The sequence below is a fragment of the Heterodontus francisci genome, chromosome 28, assembly GCF_036365525.1.
Source record: "Heterodontus francisci isolate sHetFra1 chromosome 28, sHetFra1.hap1, whole genome shotgun sequence".
NCBI classification, from domain to species: Eukaryota; Metazoa; Chordata; class Chondrichthyes; order Heterodontiformes; family Heterodontidae; genus Heterodontus; species Heterodontus francisci.
The window spans coordinates 61,742,406-61,757,034 of NC_090398.1; the positions used below are offsets into that span (position 1 = coordinate 61,742,406).

General features: G+C 45.4%; 1 non-coding gene across 1 annotated transcript; it reads right to left on the minus strand.

Annotated features, from left to right (window-relative positions):
* Positions 1-2,664: 2,664 nt before the first annotated feature.
* Positions 2,665-2,738, minus strand: trnat-agu (transfer RNA threonine (anticodon AGU)). The gene has a single exon. It is a non-coding gene; the product is annotated as a tRNA-Thr (tRNA).
* Positions 2,739-14,629: the final 11,891 nt, after the last annotated feature.

Consider the following 14,629-nt stretch of genomic DNA (forward strand, 5'->3'; position numbering starts at 1 on the left):
CCATTACTACAAAATGAAGGACTTGGAGCTTGCAGACCAGCCCATGTATAAGATTGAAAGTTATATTTTCATTCACAATCGTTTTCACAGAGCTGAATATTGAATACCAATCCACAACTTGCACAGGATTACCAAATAAAACCTACAACTGTAAAATACAGTTAATCCATATTTTAAATTAAACACAAGGCAAACAAATATTGATACATTAAGAGAGCGGGAAACAGTGAGAGCAGAGTGGAGCATAAAGAGCCCAGGAGAGAGAGGGAGCAAGAGTTCACTCGGAGAACAGGGAACAGCGAGAGCAGGCGTCAAAAAAGGCAAAGGAATACACAATTAATGGGAGAACACTGAATGGTGTAGAGGAAGTGAGGGACGTTGGAGTGAATGTCCACAGATCCCTGAAGTTGCAGTACAGGTCAATAAGGTGGTTCAGCAGGTCCTTTCCTTTATTAACTGAGGTATAGAGTATAAGGGAGACCTGGGTGTCCATATCAATAAGTCACTGACAGCTAACATGCAGGTGCAGCAAGCAATTAGGAAGGCTAATAGTATGTTAGCCTTTATCGCAAGAGAATTTGAGTACAGGAGTAGTGAATTCTTGCTTCAATTGTATAGAACCTTGGTTAGACTGTACTTGGAGTACTGTGTGCAGTTTTGGTCCCCTTGCCTTAGGAAGGATATTATTGCCATAGATAGAGTGCAAAGAAGGTTCATCAGACTTGTTCCTGGGATGGTGCGACTGTCCTATGCAGAGAGATTGGGGAAACTGGGGCTCTATTGTGTAGAGTTTTGAAGAATGAGAGGTGATCTCATTGAAACCTACAAAATATTTAAAGGACAGTCAGGGTAGATGCAGCTAAGATGTTTCCCCTGGTTGGGGAGTCGAGAACCAGGGGACGCAATTTCAAAATAAGGGGCAAGCCACTTGGGACAGAGATGAGGAGAAATGTTGTTACTCAGAGGGTTGTGAATCTTTGGAATTCTGTACCCCAGAGGGCTGTGGAAGCTCAGTCATTGAGTATGTTTAAAGCAGAGATTGATAGATTTCTAAATACAAATGACATAAGGGAATATGAGGAAAGTGTGGGGAAAAGGGCATTGAAGTGGATGATCAGCCATGATCAGATTGAATGGTGGGGCAGGCTCGATGGGCTGAATGGCCGACTCCTGCTCCTATGTTCCGATGTTCCTAACTCCACATTATCGATGAGGCACAGCCTCAGGCCGACTTGTCGGGTGTTGCAAACAGATAACACTGCTTCTGATCTTCACCAGAACAGAGAGTGAGATGTAAAATTGATCATCAAACAGACTGTGAGAGAATACAACAGAATAAAACACATGGAGAGACACTGTGGAATAACAAATAGATTTGATTGGAATGTTGAATTATGATTGGAATGGATAAAACAGCAGATTAAATTGGGACAGAAAAGAGAAACTGATGGGAAGAAGGAAGAAAAGAAAGGATGGATCTGTTCACTTTTTTCAGTTTTTTCACTGGTCCATCAAAGTTGGATTAAAAAAAGATGCAAAAAACGGAGTTTCACCAAAAAGGGAGATTAAATGTTGCTGAAACCTTGGATCGAAGGATGCCCCAACAGATCACCTGTTTAACTGTCTCCTCACTGGGGGATTTCAATCAATGAGCAATATTATTCTCTCCTTTTCTTTTGTTAAATGAAACCACTACTGTCACTTGGAGTTAATATCCCTGTGTTCCAACTCCTGAATAATAAAATTGTGAGTTTCGTGATATTTTCTGGACACATTTCCTGCTGAAAGAACTAAGAACTCTTTTCTAATTTACACAATACTACATACACACTCATCAAGCCTCCGAAACTGGCATCCTTGGTGCTGCTCTCTCCTCCCAAACCTCATCTCATGTGACTGTTACATCATCACTCTGATTGTGGGAGGGGTTAATCCCACTGTCTTCAGCATTAACCCTTTACATCCTCATACTGCACTGTCTGTCCAAAAAAATCAGTGGAGGGAACTTGAATTATCAAAACAGCAACAGCTGCCAGTTGAAAATCAACTCAACCCATCAGAGAGAGACTGTCAGAGAACTTCCTGCATCCAGTCCTGACCCCGTCACATTAAGCAGCTGCTCACCCAGACCCCACTCTCATCAACACTGAACATTTTTACTGAGACCCTTCAAATACTGTTTATAAAAGGCCGCAAAGATCAAAGTTCACACAGTTGTATTAAATGCAACAAAGTTTAATATCTTCTCACCGTTTCTCGGTAACCACATGAGACATCGGTTTTCTTATTTGGTTCCTTTGATTTTTCTTGTTCCTGACTGACAAATATTCCAAACCTCAGATAAACCCTCCCACTTGCGTCATGTCCCAGTCTCGGTTAAAAGCAACACATAATGACACAAACACTCTCCTTCAGTGAGATTAATATCAAGCTGTTTTCCAGGTTGAATGTAACTGTGAACAAATTTATGTCAAAGAAGCTACCTTTGATGTATCAGCACTGAAATTCTGGACAAGGAGGAACAGCCATTCCAAACTCATATCCTTCACAAAGGCTGTTCTTGTATGTGATTGAAATTCATCAAGTATTTTGAATTGAAGTTCACAAGACACAGATGTCAATGTTGATAATGAAACTTTTCAAGCATGTTGTGACTGTGAAACAAGGCTCTGCTGGGAGTTGAACCCAGGATCTTCTGTTTACTAGACAGGTGCTTTAACCAACTAAGCTACAGAGCCAGATCACAAATGCATGTGTAATTGAAATCAGAGGAAGGCCTTGTAGATAGTGGGCAGGCTTTGGCGAGTCAAGAGCTGAGTTCTTCACGGCAGTGTTCCCAGCCTCTGACTCGCTCTTGTAGTTGTAGCTGTAGTTGTAATTGTAATAGGCAACCGTCTGTCTCGGAAGACGATGGGCTACACCCGGTGTGTACGTCACTTCTGTGTGAAACATCGTTTGTTGTGGCTGTGGAGGATGACTCGTGAGTGACAATCCCTTCCGCAGCTGGTACAGATGAATATCATTGGCCCGAGGTCGACTGATAATTTTTCCTTCCTCTGAGCTCTCTTTCCCACCATCTGGTCATTTCTTTTGTCCTCTGCTTTTCCCATGGTCTTCCTGAATGCCTTTCTCCAGGAATTCCAGTCAGCAGGAAGGACTTCCCATGCATCGACTCCAATCCCAGTCAGCTTGAGATCTCGCTTTGCAGATGTCCTTGTATCACAGACGTAGGTGACCTGTTGGTCTCGTGCTGATAGCAAGCTCACCAAAGAGCGTGTCTTTGGCAAAGCGACCGTCATCCATTCAGCACACATGACCCAGTCCACTGAGTCACTGCTGACTCAAGAGGGCAAACATGCTGCAGATCCCTGCACGCTGGTGTACTTCTGCATTCGGCACTCTGTCCTGCCAGGAAATGCCCAATATCCATCTGAGACAGTGGAGGTGGAAGCTGTTCAGCTGTTTTTCTTTGCTTGCATAAGTTGTTGATGCTTCTCTACTATGAAGGAGGGTGCTGAGAACACAAGCCTGTTACACGTGGGGCTTTGTATTTTCGATCAGTTTGCTGTCGGTTCACACTCGTCTTCTCAACTTTGACATGACAGCTGCAGCATTGACAATCCTGGTGCTGATTTCAGTATCAAGGGACAGATTGCTGGTGATTGTTGATCCAAGGTATGTGAAGCTGTTGACAACCTCCAAAGTGAGCCTGTCGATGTTGATGGAAGGTGGAGTCTCTACGTCCTGGCCCATAACTTTGATCTTCCTGATGCTGATCGTCAGTCCAAGCTCCTTGCAGGCCAGGGAGAACCGATATACAAGCTGCTGTTAATGAACTTCATTATGGGATGTCAGCACAGCGTCATCAGCAAACAGCAACTCACAGACCAAGAACTGACTCATTTTGGTCTTGGCCCGCGGTCTTGCCAAGATGAACAGCTTGTCATCAGCTCTGGTATGCAGGTGGACACCCCCATCTGAGTCACTGAAAGTTTAAAATAGCAGCATGGAGAAGAATATGCCAATTGTAAAGGATGTGAGCTGTGAGGAGGTTACAAGGAGGCTTCCAGGGGACTTGGACAGGATAAGTGAATGAAATGACAGATGGAATATAATGTGAATAAGTGTGAAGTTATTCACTTTGGTAGAATAAACAGAAAGACAGAATATTTCTTAAATGGTGAGAGGTTGGGAAGTGTTGATGTCCAAAGGGACCTGGGTGTCCTTGTTCATGAGACACTAAAAGCTCGCATGCAGGTGCAGCAATCAATTAGGAAGGCAAATGGTATGTTGGCCTTAACACGAGGGGTCATGAGTGCAGGAATAAAGATGTCTTGCTGCAATTGTATAGAGCCTTGGTGAGATCGTGCTGGAGTATTGTGTACAGTTTTGGTTTCCTTATCTAAGGAAGGATATACTTGCTACAGAGGGAGTGCAACGGAGGGTCACCAGACTAATCCCTGGGATGGTGGGATTGTCTTCTGTGGAAACTGGGCTTGTATTCCTTAAAGTTTCATTAAAAAGGCCACTTAAAACTGAGATAGGGTGAAATTTCTTCACTCAGAGGGTGGTGAATCTTTGGAATTCTCAACCTCAGGGGTTTGTGAAAGTTCAATCATTGAGCATGTTCAGGACAGAAATTGATAGAAATCTTGATACTCATGACATCAAGGGATATGGGGAGAGCGCGGGAAAGTGGTGTTGAGGTAGATGATCAGCAAGGATTTAATTGAATGACAGATCAGGCTCGACAGGTTAAACTGCCTCCTCCTACGTTCTGTAGAGAGTTGTCACCAGGACACAGCCCTGTTTTATCCCACTGCTGATCGTGAAAGTGTCTGATGTTGCTCCATTTCAACTGACGGAACTGTGCATGTTCTCGTGGAAAGAAGAGATGACGCCCAAGAGTTCAGGAGGGCAGCCGAGTTTCCACAGCAGTTTGAAGAGTCTGTCTCTGCTAACAAGATCGAAGGCCTTGGTGATGTCTGTAAAGACAATGTAGAGTGGTCTGTACTGTTCACAGTACTTCTCCTGTAACTGCCGAAGTGAGAAAATCATGTCGACTGTCGATCTACCAGCTCTGAAGCTGCACTGAGACTCAGGATAGATGTGTGATGTCAGGGTCTGCAATCTGGTCAGAGCAATGTGAGCAAAGCCCTTCCCCACAATACTTAGCAAGCAGATGCCTCGCTAATTGCTGCAGTCACTGCGATTCCCCCTTATTGTTGTTCAAGGTGACAATGTTTGCATCACACATGTTTAGAGGCGCAGATCTCCCCTTCCAACAGAGACACAGAAGTTCATGGAGATGCTGCAGCAGAGCTGCCTTTCCACTTTTGATGATTCCAGGTGGAATACCATCATTTCCCAGGGCTTTACCACTGGCAAGACGGTCAATGGCCTTGTTGAGCTCTCCTATGGTGGGGTCACTGTCCAACTCCTCCATGACAGGGAAGTCTGGAATGGTGCTGAGAGCTACTTCAATGACAATGTTCTCCGTTATGCAGAGTTCAAGGTAATGCTCCACTCACCTTTCCATCTGCTTGTTAGGTTCAGTGATGATCGTCCCTGTCTTTGTCTTCAAAGGTGCTGATTTAGTTACTGCTGGGCCCGTTGCTTTCATAATTTTTTTTTTATTCATTCATGTGATGTGGTCATCACTGGCTAAGCCAGCATTTATTGCCCATCCCTCATTTCCCTTGAGAATGTGGTGGTGAGCTGCCTTCTTGAACCGCTGCAGTCTGTGTGAGGCAGGTACACCCACAGTGCTGTTAGGAAGGGAGTTCCAGGATTTTGACCCAGCAACAGTGAAGGAAAGGTGATATCGTTCCAAGTCACGATAGTGTGTGGCTTGGAGGGGAACTTGCAGGTGGTGGTGTTCCCATGAATTTGCTGCCCTTGTCCTTCTTGTTGGTAGAGGTTGCGGGGATGGAAGGTGCTGTCTAAGGAACCTTGGTGTGTTGAATTCCTTCATATGTCCCTCTAGCATCCCCCAGATTCAGCGGCAGATTGTATGCTGTTGCAGAGTTTTAACCAGTATTGATTGGTGCAGTGCCGAGCAGTCTGCAGAGACTTGTTTCTGGCAGCTCTGAGAGCATCTAGAGTTTGTTTGCTGGGGACTTGTTTGTAGTTCATGAGGGCTCTCTTCTTAGTTACAGTAACTGACTCCATTTCAGTCCAATAAACCTCAAACCAGTCCGCATTCCTCCCATCTCTTTTCACATACACAGCGAGTGCAGAGTTATAGATGGTGGCGTGCAGATGATTCCACTTTGACACCGCACTGAGGCCTTGGGTGTTTTCTGAAAGAGCCTGATCGAGGATGTTGAGGAACTCCTGGGTCCTTTCTGGGTCAGTGGTTCGGCTAGTGTTGATCCGAGAACGACCTTTCTTCTTGGATGGATGAAGCTTTCTTGGCTGAAGCCTGACCTTGTTACACACCAGGGAGTGGTCAGTGTCACAGTCAGCGCTGTGATAGCTGCGTGTGATGAGGATACTGCTGAGGCTGGTACGTCTAGTGATGATAAGGTCTAGCTGGTGCCAGTGGCGTGATCTCGGACGTCTCCAGGACACCTTGTGGCACAGCTTGACCTGGAAGTAGCTGTTCGTCACACAGAGTCCATGTTGACAGCATAGCTCCAGAAACCTCTGTCCATTTTTGTTCATCTTGCTAATCCCCTGGTGCCCTATGCTCATTGGCCAAGCTGTAGTCAGTACCCAAGCTTGCGTTGAAATCCCCGAGAAGATACAGTCCCTCGGTGCTGGGAATTCTACTGATGGAAGCGTCAAGTGTCTCATAGAATTGATCCTTGACATCTGGGGTGGAGGTGAGTGTCGGGACATAGATGCACATGAGATTAACTGGGCCCGCGCTTGTTGACAAGTGAAGGATAAGAAGTCTCTCTGAGCCTACTGTGGGGGGTTCACCCATTGCAAGCAGCGTGTTTTTTACTGTGAAACCCACGAGTTGCCTCTTGGGCTTTCCCCTGCCTGAAGAAGGTGTAGTGTTTCTCTTTGAGGGATCCACTTTGAATGAGTCTAGTTTCTTGCAGCACAGCAATGTCCACATTGAGCCTTGTGAGTTCCTTGTCAATCACAGCTGTCTTGTGTGTGTCATCAACCTGCAGAAGGTTGTCATTAAGGTCAGGACACATGGTCCTTACATTCCAGCTTGTGATGCGAAGCACTGGTGTCTTCTTTGTTGAGTTTGTCTTGCCTGGTGCATAGATTATCAATCCGCCAGTTGAGAGATATCTCTCTAAGCTGCAAGCACCCATTGAAGCAAGTAGGTCGTGGCAGGACAGCACCTAACTGACTGGGGGCTGCACAGCTTGGAGTAGGTGGTAGTTATCCAATGAGACGCGATGATCTCTCCCACTGTCAAAAGTAACCCCTGGTGCTCATACTCTACACCAATTGAGTGAGAGCTTATAATCGGTAACTGTTTCTTCCCATGTTTTGCTAATGTGTAACCACGAAGCTGGAGTGTCCTCTCCAGGGCACAGGCCTGGGCAAATAGTATGGAGACACTGAGCATCAGGACCCCCTATCAGCATTGCTAGTATTGTCCAAAGGAAAGGAAAAAACAGTACTGTTTGGTACCAGCTCTGCTGTAGGAGTTGCTGGAAAACTACCTGATAAGTAACAGGTAACCGCCTACGGGACACCACTCCGGATTTACTGTCCAGGTTTACTCCCTAAGCCTTCTTCTCTCTCAAGACACCCACAGGGAAGTGAGACTTTTTGCCCATAGATAGGGCTCTGTCCTTTGGCATCAGGATGGAAACACACGCCAGTGGGCCTGCATGACATGCACAAGGATATCACACACTGCCCCATCCCTGTGACAGCTCAGAGAGATCCCCTGATGATAATACACCCCACAGGAAAATCACAAACCGCCCCCTCCCTTGGACAGCTCAGGGTCAGACACTACACACACTGCAACAACAGTGACATTACTGTGTTAGTCCCTGCATTCTGAATCACCCTACTTTATGCTTTCCGTCTCTCAGCCAATTTTGTATCCACGCTGCCACTGCCTCTTTAATCCCATCTGCTCAATTTTTTTTCACAAGTCTATTTTATGGTACTTTTTCAAACACAATTTTGAAGTGCAGACATACACCATCAACCTCACCACCCTGGTCAACTCTCTGTGAAACTTCATCAAAGAAATTAATTCATTAATTAATTCATACACAATCTTCTGTTAACCAATCTGTTCTGGTTGTCATTTATTAGCCCATGTTCGACCAAGTGCCAGTTAATTTTCTCCTGGATAATTGTCTCTAAAAGTTTCCCCACCACTGACATTAGACGATCTGGTCTGTAGTTCCTGGGTTTATCTCTCTTTTTAAACTGGGCTGTAAAATTAGCAATCCTTGCAGACTTATCTTTCAGTTCTGGAAAGTCTATTGAGGACAATCTCTTTGGGCATGACTTTAACCAATTAAAGCAACAGGATACTTGATTAATAAGTCCAGAACTTTTATTGAGAGTAAAATAGTACTTAATAATTGGAAGTAAAATTATCTTGAACAAACTTGGGGAATATAACTTTACAGCTCTTGCAGGTGTGTGGACTGGTCGAGCTTGGTCTCAGAGTGTCACGGTCCTCTTAGTCCAGTCTAGATCCCTCATCAGGTGGAGAACTTGGTCGATGATCTGAGCCTTTACCCCTGAGGTCTTGTCGTGTTCCTGCACACTGAAACCTTACAAAATCCCTACTTTTAACCCCTGGATGGCCATCAAACCACCTTGTAAAATAATAATTGGTCTGAGCTGTTGCTAGGTACATTTAATTAATGATGTCTTCCACTAACAGTCACCTGTCCTCAGAATCTCAGACACGAGTACGATGGAGTGGTTTCACACTGTCTCCCAATCTGATCTGAAACAAGTTTCCTATTCATTAAATCGAGACTCTTGAAAATGCTGGAAATACTCAGCAGGTCTGATAGCATCTGTGGAGAGAGAAACAGAGTTAACGTTTCAGATCTGTGATCTTTCATCAGAACTGGGCTGAAATTGCCTGAGGGACTGAGATTGTGGAATCAATTTCAGGGTCAAAAACATTGTACTCTGTAAGGATAGGAAGATGGTGATTATTAAGTATAGTGCAAGAATATAGATGCTTTTACATTATTTGAATCAACATTGATTTAAACCTTGTGCTCACGAAACCTATCTTTTGATCAAAATGACACTGATAACAATGGAAAAAGCAACACATGCAGTTCACGACCATAGGACTTTGTAAAGCCTTTTACAGCCAATGAAGGACTTTCCAAGTGTAGTCACTGTACAGTACAATACAATACCCTACAATAAGGATATTTCACATTCGAGTCACGCAAGTCCCAGGCAATGACCTTCTGAAACAAGAGAGAATCTAACCATCTCCCCTTGACATTCAACAGCATTACGTTTGCTGAATCTCCCACTATCAACATCCTGGGGGTTACCATTGACCAGAAACTGAACTGCAGTAGCCATATAAATATCATGGCTACAAGAGCAGGTCAGACACTAGGAATCCTGCGGCAAGTAACTCACCTCCTGACTCCCCAAAGCCTGTCCCCTATCTACAAGGCACAAGTCAGGAGTGTGATGCAATACTCTCCATTGCCTGGATGGGTGCAGCTCCAACAACACTTATGAAGCTCAACGTCATCCAGGACAAAGCAGCCCACTTGATTGGCGCCTCATTCACTATATTCACTCTCTCTATCACCAACACACAGCGTGTACCATCCACAAGATGCACTGCAGCAACGCAGCAAGCTTCCTTCCACAGCACCTTCCAAACCCGTGACTTCTACCACCTTGAAGGACAAGGGCAGCAGATGCATGGGAACACCACCACCTGCAAGTTCCCCGCTGAGCCACACACCATCCTGGAATTGGAACTATATCACCGTTCCTTCACTGTGGCTGGGTCAAAATCCTGGAACTCCCTTCCTAACAGCACCACATCGACTGTAGTGGTTCAAGAAGGCAGCTCACCACTACCTTCTCCAGGGAATTAGGGATGGGCAATAAATGCAATAAATAAAAATAAAATCAATAAAAAATGATAATATCCTGTAATCCCCAAAAGTAGAAAATACATATGAAAATGAAAATATAATAAAACACAGTCAGCATGGATTTCACAAAGAAAGTCTTGATTAACCTTATCTTTGAAGAATCAACAGCAAGAGTAATATAGCAGATGTAGAAGAGTTTAAGTTAATAAAGCCTCATCCTTTTAAGTGCTTGAACCAACAAATTGTGGGTTAATAAATAAGCACACTAACTGACAGAGCTGGGTGTTGTGCTTTCTCGATTCCCCTAAAGCAGGGTGTCAATGAGTTAAATCTTCAGGTTGCTGCAACCAGAATAGCCATTGTCCACAATCAGTTTTACTGTTATAAATAAAGGGTGGAACATTCATTGTGAATCTATAGAAACAGTCTGGTCCTGCACACTGCAGACACATCCACGTCATCACCAACCAGCTCTCCTATAATTGATGCAGTTATTTGACTTTTCCCCATTAGCTCCATGGAATTAATTTTGAAAGATTTTAAATTCCAAGAAGTTTTGTTAATATTCAGCCCTTGAGAAGAAATCATTCCCTGGCCACAGTGGAGAGAGCATTAATTATAAAACAGTAGACTACCAGGTAACACAGTGAAAGCTTATCAGCTAATCTAGAATTACTTAGTTTTCTTACTGTTGCTCTTGTTATTTGGTTTTTCATCCTTTTCAGTTCCTGACTCCGAATATTATTGTGATTAAATGTGAAAAGATGCACTGTGTCTCAGCCCCGGTATATTGGCTCTTTCTCTGTACAGTGCTGTATACACTCAGATACTGACAGTGTCTCTCCCTCCCTCAACTTTCCAGCCCTGACGGTGCAGAATGCGCTGCTCAAAGTTACACATTCTGACTGTTTGCAGTTGATTAGTGAGAGATTATTAACGTATCCTTCTGCAGCGCTGCCTCGGTTAATAACAGCAGATCGAAGTCACATTTCAGATACAGAAACAGACGCATCAATTATTCACTCTTTCCCAGAGTGAGTGAGGCCGGGACAAGCAGCAACATTCCAGCCCCACACTCTGCAATTACCCAGCACCAGCGGAAAGCAGTGAATACAGATTCAATCAGTGGGTTAATGTCCATTACAGGGATGCAAGATTCCACAGCCCAGGACAAACATCCCCATACACTGAGCATTCCAGCAACATTGAACAAGTTCCTGAACTGAGTGAACCTTTCAAAGTGCAGAAGTGATGACGAGGTCAAAAAGGTCTGAACAGTTGAGGTGACTGAGCGGTTTCAGCTTCTCTGTTCAGGTTGCAGCTTTCACTGGAGGCATGTGTTTAAATCCCACTTCTGACAACTTGATTTTCAGTTACTTTGCAGAGCTTCCTTGAAGGTTTGAGGTGGAGTAAATACTGAGGAACTGTTTCTAACTGCTGAACGGTCCATAACGAAGGTTACAGATTTAAAGAGACTCACAAAACCAGAAGGAACTTGAGGAAAAATTGCTTTCTGCAACGTGTGGTTAGGATTTCAGTTATGTGGTTAGATTGGAGAAGCTGGGGTTCTTCTCCTTAGAGAGGAGATTTGATAGAGGTGTTCACAATCATGAGGGGTCGTGACATACCCAATAGAGAGAAACTGTTGGTAGAAGGATTGAGACTCAGGTAAAAGCTGTGGCTCAGTTGGTCACACTCACCTCGAAATCACAAGCTTCTGGGTTCAGATTTCACAGCTGAAACTCCAGTGCAGCACTGAGGGTGTTGAAGGTGCTGCCTTTCAGGTGTGATGTTAAACCAAGACCTGGTCTGCATGTTTGGGTGAATGTAAAAGATCCCATGCTGCAATTTCAAACAAGTGAAGAGCAATTCTCCCTGGTGTTGTGATTAATATTTGCCCCTCAATCAGATCAGTTGGTCATTATCACATTGCTGTTTGTGGGTATTAGCTGCTGCATTTCTGACATTACAACATTGATTACACTTCAAAAGTATTTCATTGTCTACAAAGTGCTTTGATATGTCCAGTGGTCTTGAAAGGTGCTATTTAAATGCAAGTCTTTTCTTTCTTTATCACAACACATTGCTGTGTAAAAAATGGTTCTTCATGTCATCTCTGGTTCTTCTGCCATTCACCTGATATCTGTGTCCTCTGCATACTGACCCTTTTACCACTGGAAACAGTTTCTCCTTATTTAAACTATTGAAAACCTCCATGATTTTGAACAAATGTGTCAAATCTCTTCTGAATTTTCTCTGCTGCAAGGAGAACAACCCCAGCTTCTTCAATCTCTCCACATAACTGAAATCCCTCACCCTGTTACCATTGTGGTAAATCTCTTTTTTATTCTTTCCTGGGTTGTGGGCACTGCTGACACAATGTGATTCCTGTCAATGGAGCGGCCCGCTGACATCATCGGACTGTGCCAAGCTGTGCATAGGCACAGCTACATCTTGCCAGGATTAAGTGGCACATGCGCAGGATGATGTCATTGCGTAGCGCCAACGTCATCGCATATCCGCGCCTGGTCTATCTTCGTCATGTGCGCGAAAGTGTCATCGGGTATCCAGCCCCTCACTCAGCTGGAGGAAGCGGCTGAATAGGAGACTTTGAGGCTGGAGCTCTCCCCACTCGGCAACTCGCTCCAGGCCTCGACGCTTCCTCCCCTCAGCCGCTCGCTCCACACCTCGATGCTCCCCTGGCCGATCGTTCCCCGCTCGCGTCACCGAGCTCTCTGGCTGCTCGCTCTCAACCCCCCAATCCCCGCTCCAGCTGCTAGCTCTAGGCCGTGCCACTTCCCTCCTCTAGGCCACTCACTACTCGCTCCTATGTCACACTTTGCAGCCCACCTTACTTCTTCGGGCGGCGCGTGGAGACTGGACAAACGTGGGAGCAAGTGGCCGAGAGAAGGGAAGCAGCACAGCATAGAGCTAGCAGCTGGAGGGGAGGGGGGGTGGGGAGTGAGCAAGCGACCAGAGAATTGGGTGACGCGATCGGGGGACAATCGTCCAGGGAAGTGGGGGGAGCAGTGAGCTCTGGAGTGAGCGACTGTGGAGGGTGGAAGCGGCCGGTGCGAAGGAGGGGGAGAACGCGAGTTGTGCCACCTAGTGGTTGTGTTGTCAGCAAACGCAGCCTTTATTGTCGATCCTTAATTGCCCTTGAGAAGGTGGTGGTGAGCAGCTTATTTGAGCCACTGCAGTCCATGTGTTGTATAAACAACAGTGCTGTTGGGAACGGAGTTCCAGGATTTTGATCAAGTGACAGTGAAGGAACGGTGATATAGTTCCAAGTCAAGATGGTGTGTAGCTTGGAGGGGAGCTTGCAGATGGTGGTGTTCCCATTCATTCAATGTCCTTCCAGGTTCTCCAGGTCGGGCGTTTGGAAGGTGTTGTTGAAGGAGGCTTGGTGAGTTGCTGCAATGCATCTTGTAGATGGTACACACTGCTGCCACTGTTCACTGGTGGTGCAGGGAATGAATATTTCAAGTCGTGGATGAGGTGCTGATCAAACGAGCTGCTTTGTCCTGGACGGTGTTGAGTTTCTTTGGTGTTGTTGGAGCTCCACTCATCCAGGCAAGTGGGGAGTATTGCATCACACTCCTGACTTGTGCCTTGTAAATGGTGGACAGGAGGTGAGCCAGTCACAGCAGAATTTCCAGCCTCTGACCTGCTCTTGTAGCTATGCTATTTATATGGCTGATCCAATTCAGTTTCTGCTCAATGGTAACCCCCAGAATGTTGATAGTGAAGGATTCAGCAATGGTAATGTCATTGAATATCAAGGGGAGATGGCTAGATTCTCTCTTGTTGGAAATGGTCATTGCCTGGCATTTTTGTTGCGTGAATGTTACTTGCCACTTGTTAGCCCAAGCCCAATGTTGTCCAGGTCTTTCTACATGTGGACTTGCACTGCTTCAGTATCTGAGGAGATGTTAATGCGACAGAACATTTTGCAATCATCAGCGAACGTCCCCACTTCTGACCTTATTACAGAGGGAAGGTCATTGATGAAGCAGCTGAAGATGGTTGGGGCCTAGGACACTACCCTGAGGAAGTCCTGAGTGATGTTCTGGGACCGAGATTTTTGGCCACCAACAAGCATCACCATGTTCCTTTGCGCGATGTATGACTCCAACTAGTGGAGAGTTTTCCCCTGATTAAAATTGACTTCAATTTTGCAAAGGCTCCTTGATGCTCTTGGCAAGAGCAGTCACTGTCACCTCACCTCACCTCCTGAATTCAACTCTTCTGCCCATATTTGGGCCAAGGCCATAATCAGGTCAGGAACTGAGTGGCCCTGGCGGAACCCAAAATGAGCAATGAAGAGCAGGTTATTGCTGTGTAAGTGCTGCTTGATAGCACTGTCAACGACACCTTCCATCACTTTACTGATGATCAAGAGGAGGCTGATGGGGCAGTAATTGACTGGGTTGGATTTGTCCTGCTTTTTGTGTACAGAACATACCTGGGCAATATTCCACATTGCCGGGTAGATGCCAGTGTTGTAGCTGTACTGGAACAGCTTGGCTGGTGGCACGGCTAGTTCTGGAGCATAAGTCTTCAGCACTACAGCCGGGATGTTGTCAGTATCCAGAGCC